The sequence below is a fragment of the Camelus ferus genome, chromosome 20 (assembly GCF_009834535.1).
Source record: "Camelus ferus isolate YT-003-E chromosome 20, BCGSAC_Cfer_1.0, whole genome shotgun sequence".
Classification (NCBI taxonomy): Eukaryota; Metazoa; Chordata; class Mammalia; order Artiodactyla; family Camelidae; genus Camelus; species Camelus ferus.
The window spans coordinates 14,917,790-14,937,276 of NC_045715.1; the positions used below are offsets into that span (position 1 = coordinate 14,917,790).

At 38.1% G+C, this 19,487-nt stretch overlaps 1 pseudogene; it reads left to right on the forward strand.

Moving 5' to 3' along the window:
- The window catches only part of LOC102518753, a 57,718-nt pseudogene extending 39,199 nt beyond the window's left edge, over nucleotides 1-18,519 (forward strand).
- Nucleotides 18,520-19,487: the final 968 nt, after the last annotated feature.

Sequence of the window (19,487 nt, forward strand, 5' to 3'; positions counted from 1 at the left end):
TTCTACCTAATTCTTTTGACTTGTGCGTGTCTATATGTGTGATACACATTCGTTTTTTAAGAGAGTCTTTTACTGCTAACTTGCTAAATTTACATCGTGTATGTTGTGAATAGGAGGGACATATTTTAATACCACATATGTAAATGTTCTTGTGAAGCACAATATATCATTTTTGAATAAGCTCTTTCCCTTTTGTGGCTTTTCATTCATTTTTACTCCAGATTTCCTATAAATCTTTCTGATAATGAAGGTGAATTAAGCAAGGCCCTGGCATTCTGATAGATTTGTTTAAGATCTGGTTCGCAGCTTTTGTCTTCAACTGTTTTATGTGATAAAGGCCTTGTGTGCTTAAAAAAAAATTTTTTTTGTAACCTCATCTAATAATTGACGAGACACTGAGGTTTGCAGTTACATAATATCCAGAGTTGAAAATGTGAAAAATAAGGCTACAAGAGCATGTTCCATTAACATGGTGAGTTAATAATTCTTTCTTTCTGAAGCAAGTGGAAGGCTTGCCTTGGAAGGGTAGGTATTTCTCTGTGAGGTCAGGAGGCCGTCTCCTGGGTCCGAGAACAGGTGTTTAGAAATCAGCTTGTTGGCCTCCGCAGACATCAGGGGAGAGTTCAGGGTAAGCATGTGCCTCCCCGCTTTTCCAACTGTCACCTTCCTTTCTGCCTACAAAGCCCACTGATGCTGAGCTGGTGAGAGCGGATAAATAATTTAGATCATAGTATCAGCTTTGTCAGAAGCCCATAAAGGTTTCTTGGAGGGGTTGGATCTAAACTCTTTCTGAATTAAGCCCTAAATTATTAATAAGGTGAAACTAGGGTGTATTTCTTGCCTGTGGTGTATATGCTGCTGTATTTTGAAACTGCATGATTTGTGGGTCCCTTTACCAGTTGTTCCGCTTTTTTGGTCTAATGCAGACGGCGTGGAGGAGATGGAAAGTTCTAAGCATTTTTATAACCACCACTCGATGTCGTTTATGGCCCTGATAAATTCAGGAGACAAAATAGAAGTAGTTAGTCTCTTGGGCCTCAGTTTTCTGATCTGTAAAATCAGGAGAGGTGTTGAAGATTCCTTCTAGCTTTAAATTGCATGACTCTTTCTTTTAGAATTTAGGTGGAATTTGTAACATTGATGGGAACTAAAGTCTAAGCCATTAAAATACGAGACAGAAATCAGGTTATCAGACACAGGGTTGTTTTTTCAGCCTAGCCTCTGCCAATCCAAGCCTTGTTATAACCACAGTGAGGCCAGATCTCATGTTCCATTATTATTTCTTCCACTTGAGAATGCTTCAGCTGTATAGATCTATCATAGTGGTTGTTACACTGTAAGTTTCCCTATATCCATCAAAAGAAGAAAATCCATCACGCTTTTGACTGCTTTTCCTCTCCAAGAAAATGATCTTTAAGAGAATGACATGTAATATAGACTTTATATTCTTAAGGCATTGGAGAAACTGCGTCTGAAATAAAATCAATACGTGATGCAGTGGTTTATTTACACTTAGAATATTGAATGGCAAAGCGTTTTATCAAAGACTTTGGAACCAAATACACATTCCAGAGTTGCACAAAGTAAAAGGATAGAAGGATGTAGAAATACAGTTACTACAGTTCAGTTACTCTATGTATCTCAACTACACTAACCACATAAGATAGATTTAGGCGAGATTAAGAAATTTGATATTAGGATCTGTATGTTTGGAGATTTTTTTTTAAAGTTGCATCCCATAATCTTAATTTAAATTATAATAGTTACTAGGCAACTGAAAGGCACAAAAGCATGGTCTTACCCTTCATATTACTAGTTTTATTTTTATTTCATTCTGTTTTATAGGTATAGGTATAAATTATGTGTTGCTGTTGCATCTTTTTAGAGAATTCCTTTTTTTAATGTTCTGTAGCAGATCATATAGCATGGAAATTACTGGTCCTTGAAATTTAAAATAATTGGCCAATAAAAAACCAAATGGGCACTGAGTCTTTTTCTTGGTGTAAACTACTTGACACATTTTTTAATTTCTTCTATTTATCTTGCTTTTGAGAATTCAAATCTATGCAGAAAACCATCAGGTACATTAAGATTTTAAATTTTACCATGAATCATTTTGCGATCTGTATCAGTATCAAATCATACTGTGTTAAATTTACACAAATTATGTGTCAATGGTATATTGGTAAAGCTGGAAAAAAGACGAATAAAATGTTGCCATGAAATTATATGTTAGATACTCTACTTAATAAAAATTTAAACACATAGTTATTTCTAATTTTATTTGTGTTTTCTGTTTTTCTTTAATTAGAGCTGTACATTTCCCCCCACAGAATCTAGCCCTTAGATTCCTTTATTTATTCTAATCCTTTTTAGTTTTCTGTTTACTTTTTGATGTGATCTTTGATCTTTCTTTTCCTCCAGCTTTCCTATTGCACGTGTTTCAATGGCCCCCATTCTGATAGAAGGTGGCATCACATTCACAGGTCAACCCGAGACCCACTGGCTTGTAGCCCACCCTGGGAACAGAAGGCCCTTTGCCTCCTCTGTGGAGAATTTTTTGTCTCCTTCATCCTTCAGAGGAAGGATGTAAGAACTCACAGGTTTTTATGTCTGTCTGACTTTTTCTCGCCCATCTCCCATCACCTGCCTTCAACTCTTGGCCCCATTGCTGCTCACAGGCTCATAGTTTACAGCCACCATCACTGTGCTGGGTTCAAATAGGGCATGCCCTCCCCTTGTCACTCTGGTCCGAGCTTGGACAGAGACCCCTCCCATTGCTCCTCAACAATTTCTGAATTGAGGCTATGACATTTGATGTGACTTGATGAAAGTTGAGGCTAACCGGAGCACAGAGGATAACTTACAGTTAGCTGTGAGCCATGGCTGTCATGGGAGCCAGAGGTCTGGGTCATCCACAAGGTGCTATTTTAGGGTTGATGTGCTCCCGGGCTCTAGCTGTCTTCCGTGGGAGTGGAGGTCAGTATCCTTCACCATTCTGGGGTACCTGTAAGTACATCTATACCCCTGAGAGTCCAGGCCAAAGTCTCACTAGAATTAGAGAAAAAAGGGAGTTTCTTTCTCGCCTAAGACCTTCCTTTCTTTATTTCCCGTCTCAGGATCTACCTCTTCCTGGCATGCCTGTGGAAAAAATACTCAGTTCCATCGAAGGAAACATCCCAGCTTACCCAAAGTGCTATTACCTTAACCTGTAGCCCTAGCCAGACAACCCCATAATCCAGTGGTCCACACGTTTTTAGCTTTATGGACACAGGCTTTGAGTGATCCACGAACACCGTGAAGCTATGTACAAATTTTTGTGGGTGTATGCTTTTTTCTGGGGAACAAATTCATAGCCTTCATCAGACCGTTAAAATGATCTGGCATGAAGATTAAGAACCGCTTTTTAGGAGTCTGCTTCCAGTCTGGATTACTTAGGGCATGTACAGTTTCCTCAAGGTAGGAAATTGCTCAAGGTGTCACCTGTAGTCCTTCCTCCATCAGCACATAAATATGGGGCTTTTGTATCTTCTCTCCAGACATCTGTGTCTCTGCTTCTGATCTTTTACAAACAATTGCTCAAATGCAGAGATCTCCATGCAATACTCTGTAGGAACCATATGGTCCAAATCCATCCTTGGACAAGAAACATTTCTCCAGGACAAGAAACAGAGCCTGCAGGGATGCAGTTCTGCCTAGTCTTATAACAATCTTCATTTCATCAGAAATCTTTGCATAATGAAATGCTTATTAGGCTGGTTTTCCTACGGACAAAGAGATAGCCTTCTGCAAAGTGGTAGGATTCTGAAGATCTTAAAGCCAACACTTAACTAGGTCTGAATTCTTATGACCACGTGTACCTCCTTTTCCCAGCAGTCTTTGCAGGATGGAAACTTCTTTCAGGCACCTGCCCTAGGACTTGGAGCCCCAGCAGAGAGATGATGGGAGCAAAAGTTTTCTTTTCTCTTATCACATCTAGCTCCAGACATCTCATTTCCTGATGTACTTGGAACCTGGGCATCTGTCCTGGCTTGATGTTGGATTCCTCAATTTTCTCACAGTCCCCACGGACTCTGGCAAAGTTCCTCTTTCTTTGCTGAAACTGCAGGGCAGCTTAATTTGCATTGTAATGAGCCCAGTTTATGATGCCTGGCAATGTGTTCACTAAATGCTGTTTGTCTTTTTGTGTGTGGGACTCATTCACTCTTTCAAGTACTGCATGGATGTTCACTCTGGTCCAGATTTGGGGTTGGGAGTAAGACTGAGGTCAAGTCATTGCAGCTTTGAAAATTAGGAACCAAGGCAAATAGTCCTGAGGCCTCTTAACATAAAAAGGCTGTCCAAGGAAAGCTTTTTGGTGGGGCTCTCATCCTGCCTCTCCCATCCACTCTCAGCATTACTTATTAATTTGAAATAGGATCACTCTTTTGCCTTTGTCTACTGTTTTTCTACCTTATGTGGCTCTCCTTGTTGGAGGTGGGTTCTGGGGCTTTGAAAATTACTTGCTGGATAGTTTCTAATGCTATTATTAGATGTGGAAAAAGGAAACCCGAGAGATGCGAATTTGGGTCACTGGCCTGGCGGGTTGTCCATTTTCTCAGGATAATGTAGTTTCTCACTCAGGTGCCATCAGTGAAGGTTAGTGGAGGCCTCTCACTTCCGGCCCTCACATCGTAACTCAGGAGGTAGATTGCAAAATGGTGTTTCTGAATCTCGCCACAATCAGTGCAAGGGTGGAAAATGTCTCCAGATTCTGATCATGCCTGCTTTCTGTGTTTGTTTCTGTGGTAAATTTCTCTATCTATTAATATATTTTCATTTTATAGGAAGCTCAGACACTTTACTAGTATATGATTTCACTTGAAATTTTGAAAAACATTTTTTATAAAAAATGATTATACAAAATTGCAGCTTGTGATCATTTAGGCCATGAATAGGGAGTTCTATCCAATTTAAAATACAGAATCTTTCCTACAGACTTTGAGAGTTTGGAATTTCACGTAAAGAAAATGTAAAATTAGGAAATGCCTAATAGAATTTAAGATTAAGAGATCTTTGAGTTTAACTTTAAAGTGTCTCAGTGAATTGTTTTATTGTAACGGATTTTATAGCCCACTTCAGTGTTCACGAAATGACCTATATTGAACTGGGTTACAATAACTATTTTACAGCATTATTAGCACCTTAGTTTAAAACACAGCACATGTAAAGAAATGCTGTTTCATGATGAACCATTTTGTAATTCGGACCTTCTCTAAATGGCACGGTCTCCCTCTTTATTACGAGCTTTAATGTGAATTCTTGTTCTTTTGTGGGTTCTTCTTATTTTTAATACACTTATTGCCACATATGCTGGGAGTCTCTTGAACATTGTTAAATATAAATTGTTGAATAATTTCAAGTATTGGTGTTCATCAGTGCTCATAAGTACAAATGCCATTTCTGTCCCTTAAAGTGTACAAAACATAGGAGTTTGAGGGCTTCCCATCCAGCACACAGGTACCTTTATTTTGAAATTTGTTTTGTGTGCAGTTAACAAAAGGTTAAAGGAAAAGTCCTTTTTGACGGTTTGGCTAAGGTCCTAGAATTTGTACATGACTGTGCAGTATGCTCTTACTGCATCACATGTTTAGTATCCTTAGCTCCTGTTCTCGGGTTCTTCACCTGACCAAGGTAAAGATTAGTGGAAGAGGATTTCTATTCTGCTTCCAAGGGATTATATCACAGTAAATATATATATTTATATATTTTATATATATATAAAAATTGAAGTGTAGCTGACTTACAATATATTAATTTCAGGTGTACAACATAGTGATTCAATATTTTTATAGATTATACTCCATTTAAAGTTATTATAAAATATTGGCTATATTCCTTGTATCATACAATATATCCTTGTAACTTATTTATTTTATACATAGCAGTTTGTATCTCTTAATTCTCTGTCCCTATCTTGCCCCTCCCCCCTTCCCTCTCCCACTGGTAACCACTAGTTTGTTCTCTGTATCTGTGAGTCTGTTTTTATTTTGTTATATTCTTCTGTTTGTTTTATTTTTTAGAGTCCATATATAAGTGATAACATACGGTATTTGTCTTTCTCTGTCTGACTTATTTCATCAAGCATAATACCCTCCAGGTCTTGCTGCAAATGGTGAAATTTCACTTTTTTATGGCTGAGTAGTATTCCATTGTGTGTGTGTATATTTATATTTGTATCTCACATCTTCTTTGTCCATTCGTTTGTTGATGGATACTTCAGATTGTTTCTGTATCTTGGCTATTGTAAATAATGCTGCTATGAACATTGGGTTACATGTATCTTTTTGAATTAATGTTTTTGTTTTCTTCAGATATATACCCAGGAGTGGAATTGCTGGATCATATGGTAGTTCTATTTTTAAGTTTTTGAGGAACCTCTATACTGTTTTCCATAGTGACTGTACCAATTTACATGCCCATCAACAGTGTATAAGAGTTCCCTTTTCTCTGCATCCTCACCAACATTTTTTTATTTGTAGATATTTTGATGATAGCCATTCTGATAGGTGTGAGGTGATATCTCATTGTGATTTTGATTTGCATTTATCTTGTGATTAGGGGTGTTGAGCATCTTTTCATGTGCCTGTTTGGCATCTGTATGTCTTCTTTTGAAAAACGTCTATTCAGGTCTCCTGCCCATTGTTTAATTGGGTTGTTTGTTTTTTTGACACTGAGTTGTGTTTGGATACTGAGTTGTATATATATATATTTTTTTTTAGGATATTAACCTCTTGTCAGTCATAGCATTTGCAAACATTTTCTCCAATTCAGGAGGTTGTCTTGTTTTGTTGATGGTTTATATTATGGTAAATATTTAAAATTAATTTTTAAAAATTGTCATAAAACACACATTGCATAAAATTTACCATCATAGCTCTTTTTAAGTTTACAGTTCACTGGCATTAAGTACATTCACATCATTCTGCTATCGTCACTGCCATCGGTCTCCTGATCTATTTTCATCTCGCAGAACTAAAACTCTGCATGGTAAAATGTATTGTATATACAAATACATCCATAAAGCTGAAATAGTAAAAAAAAATTTTTAATATTCTTCATGTATCTTATTCTTTTTTTAAACACTTTTTATTGATTTATAATCATTTTACAATATTGTGTCAAATTCCAGTGTTCAGCACAATTCTTCAGTCATACATGGGCATATACACACTCATTGTCACATTTTTTTCTCTGTGAGCTACCATAAGATTTTGTGTATATTTCCCTGTGCTATACCGTATAATCTTGTTTATCTATTCTACAATGTTGAAATCCCAGTCTATCCCTTCCCACCCTCCGCCCCCCGGCAACCACAAGTCTGTATTCTATGTCTAAGTGTCTTGAAATAGTAAAATTCTTATGGTAGAAGATACAGCTTGACTTGTATCCTCTCTTTCTTCACCATTTTGGTGTCTTCAGCTAACATTTATATGGTGTTTTATTATAAATATTCTTGCTTACAATTCAAAGCTCACATGAGGTAGACAGTACAATTCAAAGCTCACATGAGGTAGACATTAATATTCCCATTTTATAAGTGAAGAAATTGAGGTGGTCATAGAGAGGTAATGAAGGAGTCAGAATTCAAGCTTAGTGCCATTGTCCTTAAATCCTTTCTTTTCTTTTTTATAATTTTTCTTTTCTTTTTTTGTTGTTGTTGAAATAGAATTGATTTACACATTGTGCTAGTTTCTAGTACAGTGAAGTGATTCAGTTATATACATGTATATATATGAAATGAATGTATAAGATATATAATATTCTTTTTCATATTCTTTTCCATTATTGTATATTACAGGATATTGAATATAGTTCTCTGTGCTATACAGTAGATCATTGTTGTTTATTTTATATATAGTAGTTTGTATCTGCTAATCCCAAACTCCCAATTTGTCCCTCTCCACCCTCTTTTTCCCTTTGGTAACCATGAGTTTGTTTTCTATGTCTGTGAGTCTGTTTCTGTTTTGCAAATTAAGTTCATTTGAGTCATATTTTAGATTCCACATGTAAGTGATATCCTGTGATATTTGTCTTTCTCTTTGTGACTTACTTCTCTTAGTACGATCATCTCTAGGTCCATCCATGTTGCTGCAAATGATATTATTTCACTCTTTTTTATGGCTGAGTAGAAGATGTGGTATACACACACACACACACACACACACACACACACACACACACAATGGAATACTGCCTTTAAATCCTTTCTCTTTCCGCTATACTACACTTCAAAAGACTGTGATTAGTCCATCTGTCCTGCCTGCCTGCCTGCCTGCCTGCCTGATCTATCTACCTATCTCTTTATTTGGTAGCAATGGAGTGGGTATAGAGAAGGTGGATTTCTGGAGTTTTGTTTTAAATTATGGGTCTTGCCCTAACAACAGACCGTCTTGTTCATAACCTTGGGCGTTCTCATCAGAGCAGGGATTATTATGCTTTGCCTAAGCACTTAGTAGATACAGCAGATGTCTATTCAAATATCACTTTAAAAATGCCTGGAATTGTATTTAAATTGCTTCCATTATTCACTAATTAAATTGCAGATTGTTTCTCCTGGGGATTTTGCACTAGGCTGAGTTTCTTCAATTGTTTGTGTTGGACAATGACAAAATAAATCTATTGCATTGTAGCTTAGTGAAAAATCTTGCTGAATAGGCTAAATAATTCCACAATCATCCTACAGCAGACCTTTTTTTTTTTTAATATGTTTTCTTTTTTCCTGGCAAGACTGAGCATGGACAGATAGTGGGCTTTTGTTTGTTTTTATTTGCGTAATTTGATCCTGGTGCTTAAAATACCTGGAGGGGTCTTGGATACCAGGGAGACCCATGTGTTCTATTGAATGTGTCAGCTTCCTTGGTCTGCATGGATTTTACAAAGAGCTGCACAATGAAATTCAGATATTTTAAAACCACATGTGTGTTTTTCACATGGCTGCCACTATTTAAATCCTGAATCAGTCTTTTCAGGAAGTTGGGCAGAGCAACCTCTTCACCCGAAGGCTTCATCTAGGGTCCTTGTCAGCTGCCGTTGCTTTGCTAGGTAGCAGTTACATTCTCCTATGTGCCATTTTCATTTACACTGAGAGGATGAAGAAAAACAGAATTAGGAGGAGTCAGCCAGAAGAGTTCAGTGCTCCTGCAGACCCGGGGCTTGTCACAATATATACCCTTGATGTTTTTGAACAGGAATGCTTGCTTGCTCTTATGGAAATGATTTCCATTCCCCTGAAAACAAAACAAACAAACAAACAAAAAAACCGCACAACAATCTCATGCTAACGTTCACTCCTATCCACAGATAATTACGACTTTGCTCTCAAAATAAATAAATACTTGATACTTACATGAGTACTGGCTTTGGGGCAACCAGTGTCTCTGCTAAGCTTCATATACAATATCATACTTCATCCTTACAACCTGGTGAGGAAGGTGGTATTCTCCCCATTTTACAGACTAGAAAAGTGAGGTTCAGAAAGGTTAGGAGACTCACTCAGACGGCCCACTGATCATAGATGGCAGATCTGGTATCGCATCCTTTTTGTGATATAAGTGCTCAGCTTGTTTAAAAGTGCTCATTTTTTCAGGGTTGTTACTGATATTAGTGATCTTTAGACTGGAGAACACATACCCAAGAAGTACAAGCATTAAAGACAATTTCAGACAAAGTGTAAGAATTCAGTTCTGTTCCACAGTGTGCTAATATGGCAGAGCTGAAGCGGGGGAGCTGTAGAGCCACCAAAATATTGGATGGGAAACGGAATGCTTTTTCAAATCAAGCGCTTTTGAATAGTGACCCTGGATAGTTGGTGAGAAAGAGTTTGTCACCAACATAAATTATCAGAAAGACGTGTTGGATGAGTTTGAGGCAAGCGGGCGAGCCCCACGTGGAGCTGTTAAGAAGAAACCAGGGCGTGTGAAGAAATGCAGGTTGCTTGGTGTCCAGGATACAAGCAAGGATGGGTCTTAGCATCGCAGATGGAAACTGCAGCAGCAAATAACCGAGAACCAGAAGAGAGACATTTCCATCTGGATCCGTTCCGAAGAGGATGTCGGAGAACTCTAGCCATGAAAGCCAATAAATCTCCACTGGTTATGTCTGATCCAAATGCAGGACAAATTCAAAATGAGCCCTTTGCATACATATTCCTATTTGGAGGCACCCTAAGCCGTATAAATTCTGTTGTAGGGAAAGACCTATTTTAGCCTTATATATTAAGTATATTTAAAACAAACACTTCTTTCTATAGAATCTCCTACCACTTTATTGTTCATTTTCAGAATAAAATGTAGGTATTTTGTTCTTAATGTTGTTTCCCAGTGTCTTAGGAGGTGAGGTGGCAGACACAGTAGCCGTGATGTAGTGTTTGAGGAACGTTGAGGTGGTCAGTAACCTTTTGGATGGTGGTGATGAAATTCAGAACTGGAGGGTGATTTATAGGTCAGTAACAATAAAATGTTGCTGTGTGTTTCTGAAGTCATGTGACAATGACCTACTTTCTGTTTTGCTTATGTGTTTCCTGATTCAAGTTTTTCAGGCATAAAGAATTTGGGGGCCTTTGCTCTTTTTTTTTGCTGCCTTGTCGCCTACGATTTTTGTGTTCTGACTAATATGGGTAATACGGGTGTGTCTGCTAATTTGGGTATTTAAATCAGATTTTAAATGAAAAGGCATGGGAAAAATTTTGACACATTTTATTAGACAAATGGAAATTGTGTCGTATTTGTATACAAAAATGTTTTCTTTATTGAAACTGTCAGGATTTCATGAATTTAGGAGTGTGTGTGCGGGTATATCACAGGCCCCTCTGAGAATTTCTTAAAAGCAATGGAAACTTGCCCCAAGAAAAAAATCCGTATATTCACGCACATAAGATTTTCTCATACAATTTCAAATGATGGATTCATCCCTGAACTCTTGGTTATGAATCCTTTGTTCTGAGTTATCTACAGTCATTTTGAATGTACTTGGCTTTGGGCACTGGCTATTTGTGTGATCCCCAGGGAAAGGTGGACTTTTGAGTCTATATGAGACCTAGCAGGAGATTTGGAGATTTCTAGATTTCAAGTGAATGCGTTCTCAGCCATACTCACAGAGTGTGGCAGAGAAAGAACTTGACTTTGAGAATGTGTCTCCTGGGGATGTTGGCTGGTGGAAATGAGACTAGAGAAATATTTGGAAGCATAATTAATGACTTATTAGTAAATTAATTAGCTTAAAAAACCTTAGACTATATACTCAACCAGAGGATTTCCAATAACAAACACACTGAAGACAAATAAAAGTAAAGCTTTATAATGACATTAGACCTTGAGAATGAAAGATGGAGATCCTTAAAGGCAGGGACCATGGCCCCGTGATGTATGTTCAGGGAGCTCCTCTATGTGACTGAGTGCCTGGCTCTGGGAGTGGAAGAGGCCAGTGTTCACTGGGTCTCTTCTGGGAGGAGATGAGTTTGGGGTCAGTTTCAACTCGAAGCTTATTGGATTTCAACTCTTTTCTGTCAAGGCATCTCAATGACACAGCACCCCGCATGGGAGAAAAACCTAGAAGAGTTGTGAGACCCTCCCTGCCCTCCTGCCCTCCTCCCTCCTCATGGCGGAAGCACCGTCACCCTCCAGCTCCCAAATTGCTCTGGAGGGAACTGCAGCTTAACAACTCTGGTCTAAAAGGAGCCCAAACTGTGCTCTCAGACCACACCTACCATCCTTCCAGCAATGAACAGTAAAAGGCCACAAAACCAAAAACATGTCTTCATCTTCCTGTAAATGCCCATAATCCCCCTGTGTATACCGCACACCTAACATCTGTACAGAATGGCTTCTGGTTGCCTTAGTTTGCCTACCAGATTGAAACGTCCTTAGGTTAAGGTCAGGGAGCTTCTCTCACACCATGCGACAGTCCTTTCCCAAGTGAAGCAAGCCAAGCCGATTGCTGGTATCCAGTGAACAGGGGCTGAGTGTATCATAAAAAGGCCAGTCAGTATCTCTTAAAACCTCTCAACATTCTCTTTTGAATTGTTTCCAACTGCTGATCAATTTGGAACCACAATTCAAAGTTATGTTGTCAGAGGCTGAGCTGTTTGCTTGTAGCTATGACAATTAGTCTTGTAACTGACCCTGGATTTGCACAGCAAGTAAATGGTCGCCCTTACGTGTTTGGTTTTCCATTGATATTTATGACGTATAGACTTGAGATGGATGGAGCTACAGTCAGGTTCTGATAATTTTGTTGTATGAATGAAGCAGATTCATTCATTAAATTACCATTCATTGACTACCGTGTACTGGGGATTATTTTATACACCGAGGATATCAGTATGGGTAAGATACCGTATCTGCTTCTAATCTGTTCTCAACTTGGTAAGGGAGACAGATCCATGAGTGGTCTTTGCAATATCTAATGTGTTAAGTAGCTTGAGAGAAGGAAGGAAGGAAGGCCAGAGAGACTACCTGATTCTGCTTGGGGGTGCCAGGCACAGGACAGGGTGAGGAATGTGACTGGAATGGTGACATTCCAAGTGGAGGGAAGAGCCAGGGCAAAGCACAGAGGAAGATTCTCTGGGTAGTACTCCTGGAGTGTAGGTTGGGCCCAGGCATAGCTGGGATGAGATAGAAGGGTGGTGTGTAGATTCTGTGAGTGGTTTTAAGCACCAGCCCCTCTCCCCCACAGCTTTCCCACGCAGAGTAGTTTGGATTTTCTGTTGTAGCCACTGGGTGCTTCTGAATGGGTAAAAGCTGGTTCTGACTATCAGCTTTTTTTAGAGTAAACATCTACACTCAGATCTCAGTTCTTGCCTGGGGTAAATAGTAAATAGGGACTGTAATTGGCCAGAGGAACTATTTCATTACACTCCAACGAATGATCAAGGAAGCTTAAGCAAAATTCAGGGTCAGGCAAGGTGATTGCCAAATTACCACAAAATCACTTTAGAGCGTGTGTGTGTATGTGGGAGGGAGGGTCCTCTTGAATATACATTTGCTTGTTTATTTGTTTGATTAGAATGAAGAGAAGTAAGGGAGAACTTTAAGTGTTTCTCATTTCAGCACTTTGACTCGGGATCTGAGTTAGACTAATGGCGTAATCCTTGCTGCCCTTTCTCAGCTGGCTATGCATCCGCCTGACGTCAAAGGGTAGTGGCCCGTGGTGTCGATGAAATAGAAGCAACAGAGAACAGTCGAATACTGCATCTAGGTCATCTTGCGCATGATGGGACAAGGAAATTACTTTAGACCCAGCGCCAGTGTAACCTGCATAACTGGATTTCCATGTTCTGTCCCCTGTTCAGAGTCTGAGAAGTAATTTTAATGTTAAAAAAAGCCACTTTGTCATATACCTCATAGCATCATCTGGTTCATTCCTTTATCCAATAACAAGTATTTATTGAACACCTACTAAGTGTTACTCTTATAGGTTAAACTTTAAGAGGGAGAGGGAGGATGGCACAGCGAGGATGGTGCCGTATGTGCCAAGTCCAGGGTGAGAAAGAGTGTGTGTGTGAGTGTGTGTGGAGGATGAAAAGCATGCAGCCTGGCTGTACTCTGGAGTGTGAAGTGGAAGCAGAGAGGTTGAGCTGAAGCTTTGTTCAGAGCCCAATCGTGGTTTGAACTATGTCCAGGGGTCTGGAATTCTTCCTAATGCCGATAGGAGATTTGCTTCCTAGAAGGATCAGTTTAGCTGGCGTGAAGAGTGGGTGGAGTAAGGCAAAGTTAAAGATAAACCAGTTTCGAGGTTTCTGCTCAATCTGGATGGGAGATAGCAGTAGCCCTAACTGGGGGAGAGGCTGCAGGAGTGTAGAGAGGTTCAGGAGGTAGATTTTAAGTGGGACTTGGCGACTGACTGGAGGTAGCGGGGGCGGGTCTTGGGCAGCAAGAAGAGGATGCTCTTTCTTGATCTGGGAAACATAATATTTATCTATGAGGGGGTGGGTTGGTAATTTCAGTGTAATTCAAAAACTATCAGAACTGATCTAGGAAGCCTCTGCATTCTCTGCTTGCTCAGGCAATGAGTAGGTGCGTTGGAGATGAGAGGAATTAATCAGAAGCATGATGCACTCCCATTTTGAGTTTTCTCTCTGCTTTTAAATTTCCAGGCCAGTAGCGGATGCCTCGGTAGTTTGAGGGAGACTGTGATCCTGTAGTCTTTTTTATTTTCAGAGAATTAGAGCAATGTAAACTTCCTTAGAGAAGGTGATTTTTGCAGCCCCTGAATTTAAAGCACAGCTAGTTCCACCTTTAGCTGAAAATCAATGATGTCTGGTGTTTATCAGAAGCCACCCAACACTCTTGTGTCCAGGTCACCAGCACTCATATTTTATGCTTGTCACTTTGAGCCAAATAATGTCCAGTTGTCCCCAACTGCTAGGTTCTTGAGGCCCTGTTCTCTTGGATCTTCAAGTTTTTTTTTAATTAAAAAATTTTTTTTTGATTTCTAGAAAAGCACATTTGATTGTTACTAAATTAATACGTTTTTCTCTTTCTGAACATGTCATCCAGGTCATTAAATGGAAAAATGTAGTCTATGATGCTACAGAGCTTGCCCTTTTTATTTTAATACGTATGTTTTCAACATAAAAAAAATCAAAATCGTGTACACTTTGTTAAAAGAATGTATAGCTGGAATTTTAATTTGATTATCTTTCCCAATTTTCCCAGGCTTTCATAGGCTTTCAGAGGTTTGTTTGAACAGCTGTACTTTTGTAAATCTTAGTAACAAATGAATCAGGAACGATTTTGTGGAGCAAGTCAGATGAAAGGAACTTCCTAAGAAAGACAGGTCATTAAGAGAACGAAGAAGGAAAAGATAGCAAAATTTTGAGAAATTTAACAACTGTTTTTTTTTTTTAATAAGGCAATTTGTTCTAGTAATTCTTTTCTGATAATCTTAAAATATGCTGTCATTAATAGAGAAAGTGTCTTACTTCCCTTTAGGTTGTAATATCGGCTAGAAATAAAATTTAAAACTAAAGTCAGCAGGAAAAGACAAATGCTAACAACTGAGAAGCATAAAAAGGAAGATAGAGCAATGCAGTCAATTTTCTATTATCTGTAATTTTCTGTCATCTCTATGTGTGTTATCCATATGCTGGGGCTGGCGGGATGGAAGAGGAGAGGGTGGAATTGTGAACTCTATCTGCCTCCAATCACAAAAAGATCAAATTAACATGTGAAAAGATATTTGCCAGAGCCGGAGGATGGGAGGGCTTTTGCTTTTAACGTCTTACCTAGTGGATAGATTTGAACGCAGAAAATGAAGCTAAACTAAATTCAGGGAAACACTGATTCACACAACTGGGTAAACAATTTACTGAATTTGCTAATTAATCAACTTGTGCTTCTCCTTTCCAAAACAGATTCGCAGGCAATAAAATAAATTAAATCAACATTTCCCGCACCAACCCCCACAACCTCCCCACTACTAAAAATAAGCCTGCTTTCCCGGGTAACTCGGTCATTGAAATTCCCATGGCTGTCCTCCGGCAGTCCACTGCAGGAAGCAATTGTATGGATACAAAATCAGTTCTCTGCAGATTGCAGAGTTTGGGTTCTGAGCATTACACCTTAGCCCTCTACCTAAGATGATGAATAAAATAAATATTAACTGAAGTTATTTTTAGAAATAAATGGCCTACGATGATGCTGATCTGCAGATAGAGGAGCCTGTGACTTACAGATAGATCTTTTATGAAGCTTGCATTTCTATTGATGGTAGGAAATAATGACTTTGGAGGAAAATCCTGAAAAATTAAGGATATTTAGTTTGAAGACAAAGTGTGACAGTGAAAATATTTCAGTTTATTAGTCTGCAGACCTGGTACCTAAGGTTGAGTTTGCCTAACTTTAAACCACTAGGATAAGACTCAGTTTTAGATTGCATGTATATACCTATAATCATTTTATACACACATACATTCACTTAAAAACAATATACAAGGAAACGTGAAGAACAGAATAAACAGGGATGAAAATGAATCAAAAGTTTGCGAAGTATATAACAGGGTCGTACTGTAGAGCACAGGGAACTGTATTCAATAGCTTGTGATAACCTATAATGAAAAAGAACACAAAAAAGAATATATATATATGTATAACTGAATTACTATGCTGTGCACCAGAAACTAGCACAAGAGTATAAATCAACTATACTTCAATAAAAAAATTTAAAAATTAAAATAAAAAATATTACCAAGTGGTGAATGACAAGTTTTACACAAGTCAGGCAAAATATAATACAGGGATATCCTAGTTATCAAGGTAATTATGAGTCAAGACGGTGTCACTAGGTTTTTCATTGTTTTAAAGGCATGATACTCAGATGCGGAAATAGGCGGACAGCCGATTAGAACCGAGAAAGAAAACAGTGTTGATATTAAAGTTCTGCTCACACTTGCAGCATTTCCTTGCCTTCATCATGATTGGGCACCCTTCCAAGGAAGGATCTAAACGGAAAGTGCTCCCAGCTGACTTCTTAATGCCACTAACCTTAATCACCTTCTGGTGCCCTTACCTTGAGGATCAAGACTCCCCAAGGATTGCCTTTCCTCACTTTTCCTTTTCTGATGGACCTATTCTGATTCTTAACAGTCTTGTTCACCCTCGGATATTATGCTCAAAACTCATTTACATGCTCAACTAATCTTAATTAAAATGTAAAGGAAGATCAGGGCATGATCACATTAGGATCTGAATGTACTCAAATAGGTGGGCATGAGTGTAATGGATTAAACAATTCTTGGAAGAGCTCCTCTTCCCCATGGTGTCTTAGTCTTGTTGCCATTTCTTAGTATTCTCTTCAACTTCCAGTTTTGAGCATTGGCTGAGTGTTCTCTTTTAACTTACAGACTATTTTGCTATCTGGAAACGCATGCCCATGTCTTTGACTGCGGGTCAGAATTGCTTTCCTTACAGTCTGATGGGGAGAGTTGTTAAACATTGAAATGTCCTTCTGAGGTGGGCTATGGAATGTCGTGTAAGTTATTAATTTTTTTTTGGAATGCAATGGATTTTCATGTTTTGCTGGGATAGCTTGGACAAATCTGTGGAATTTCCTTCTGTTTTATTGAGGTATAACTGACCTACAACATAATATTGGTTTCAGGTGTACAGCAAAGGGACTCGCTACTTTTATATATTGTGAAACGATCACCCTAGTCTAGCTAACATCCGTGGCCACACATGGTTACAGAATTTTTTTCTTGTGATGAGAATTTTTAAGATTTACTCTGTTAGAGCTCTCAAATATGCAATACAATATTATCAGCTATAGTCACTGGGAATTATTTATTTTATTTTTAAACTGAAATACATCTTTTGAATCCCTTCACTCATTTTGCTCACCCCCTGTTCTCAACCACCAATCTGTTCTCTATATCTATGAGTTTGTTTTCTTTTTCTTTTTTTAAAAATTTCACATATAAGTGAGAACATATGGTACTTATCTTTCTCTGTCTGACTTATTTCACTTCACATAATGCCTGTAAGTACCATCCATGTTGTAGCAAATGGCAAAATTATTTTTTATGGTTGAGTAATATTCCATTATGTGTGCATACACACACACACACACACACACACACCTATATACATTTTCTTTATGCATTCATTCACCAATGGACACTTAGGTTGTTTCTTTATCTAGGCTATTGTAAATAATGCTACAATGAATATTAGGTTGCATATATCTTTTCACATTAGTGTTTTCATTTTCTTCAGATAAATACTCAGCAGTGGAATAGCTGGATCATATAGAAGTTCTAGTTTTAATTTTTTGAGGAACCTACATACTGTTTTCCATAGTGGCTGCACCAATTTACATTCCCAGCCTCAGTGCACAAGGGTTCCCTTTTCTCCACATCCTCTCCAACACTTGTTATTTCTTGTCTTTTTGGTAATAGCCACCTGACAGGTGTGAGGCAGGAACTCATTGTGGTTTTGGCTTGCATGTTCCTGATGGTTAGTGATGTTGAGCATCTTTTCTTGTGCCATGAAACATGTACCATGTTGGCTGTCTGTATGTTTTTAGAAAAATGTCTATTCAGATCTCCGAAGTTTCCTTTTAAGCCCTGTGAGTCTCAGTCTTGTTGCTGTTGGAGTTTCCAGCGTGACCTCCTTGATGAGTGAAGATGTAGAGGGCAAAGAAGTAATTTTATTTAATAATACTATAAATCCACCATCTCCATACTGTTAGGTGGTCAGATGTACTCAAGATTAAATGAAATGTTTCAAAATTGGTTATCATGGATTTGATTGTGCAGATGGCCAAACTAAATTGATTTCTAAGAATTTGCTTTGTAATTTATCAAGTTATCCTTAATGTTCAAATTAGGAAACGATTTGGCTAGATGTGGGTGAAGAAGACGAACATGACCTTGTTTTAATAGTGATGGCCAACTCATCCTTAAAAACGCACCACTTCTCCTGTGACATCTTCTCAGACCTCTCTCTCCGCTGTCCAGCCATTAGTTACTACCTGAGTTGATCCATGTGAGGCATTAAGCATAGTGTCTAGGACCATGAAAGTGTGATCATAAAGGTTAGCTTTCACTATTATTATTTTTAATATTTATAATACAGTTTACTTAATAGATATAAAGGATTTATTTTCATTTTATAATTAAAATATTTTTATCTACTGTGTGCTCTTCTATGACTACCTGTACATCATACATGTATTCAATCAGCCATCAAAAATGTATTGCTTGCCTAATGTGTTTTAGGTGCTGGCACTAGAACCCAGAGGTAGATGACTAAGGCAGAGGTGTCCTTTTGAAAATGATATTTTACCTCTTACAATAATATATTATGCTAGTGCATTTATTTATGTCTTTTATGTTGTGAGTTCATTTGAGGTCAAAACCATGAGAGCCAAAACATTCATATCAACTTGCCCTGAAATAATTCAGAATTAGAGAGATAAATCATCACAAAGTAACCTTGCATTGGTCAAACTACTTTTATTTTGTAATTTAAATGTTTAAATTTTTATTAGCATTTAGCACAGTATCTGACACCTAGAAAACTCTTAATAAGCACAATTACTATTAGCAGGCTGTTTATTTCAATGTTGCCCCCTGAATGACTTTTCATGAAAACTACTATTCAGCAAGGAGGCCAAAAAAAGGGTAGAACATCATGCTAAAAGGTTAACCATTGCTGAGTTTTTAACCCCCAGTTTAATTGAGATGTAACTGACCTGTAACATGGTATATGTTTATATAACATGATTTGATAGATGTACATGTTGCAAAATGATCACTATAAGAAGTTAAATTAACATCCATTACCTCATATTGTCTTTTTTTCTCTTGTGACAAAATTAGTTTTTAAAACACTATACCGTATTCAGTTCTGGACACATTAGGAATGTTGAGGACTTCAGCATATTGATATTTCTGTTTATCCTTTAGGAGACCATTCCCTATGAACAATAACTACTCTCATCAGCAT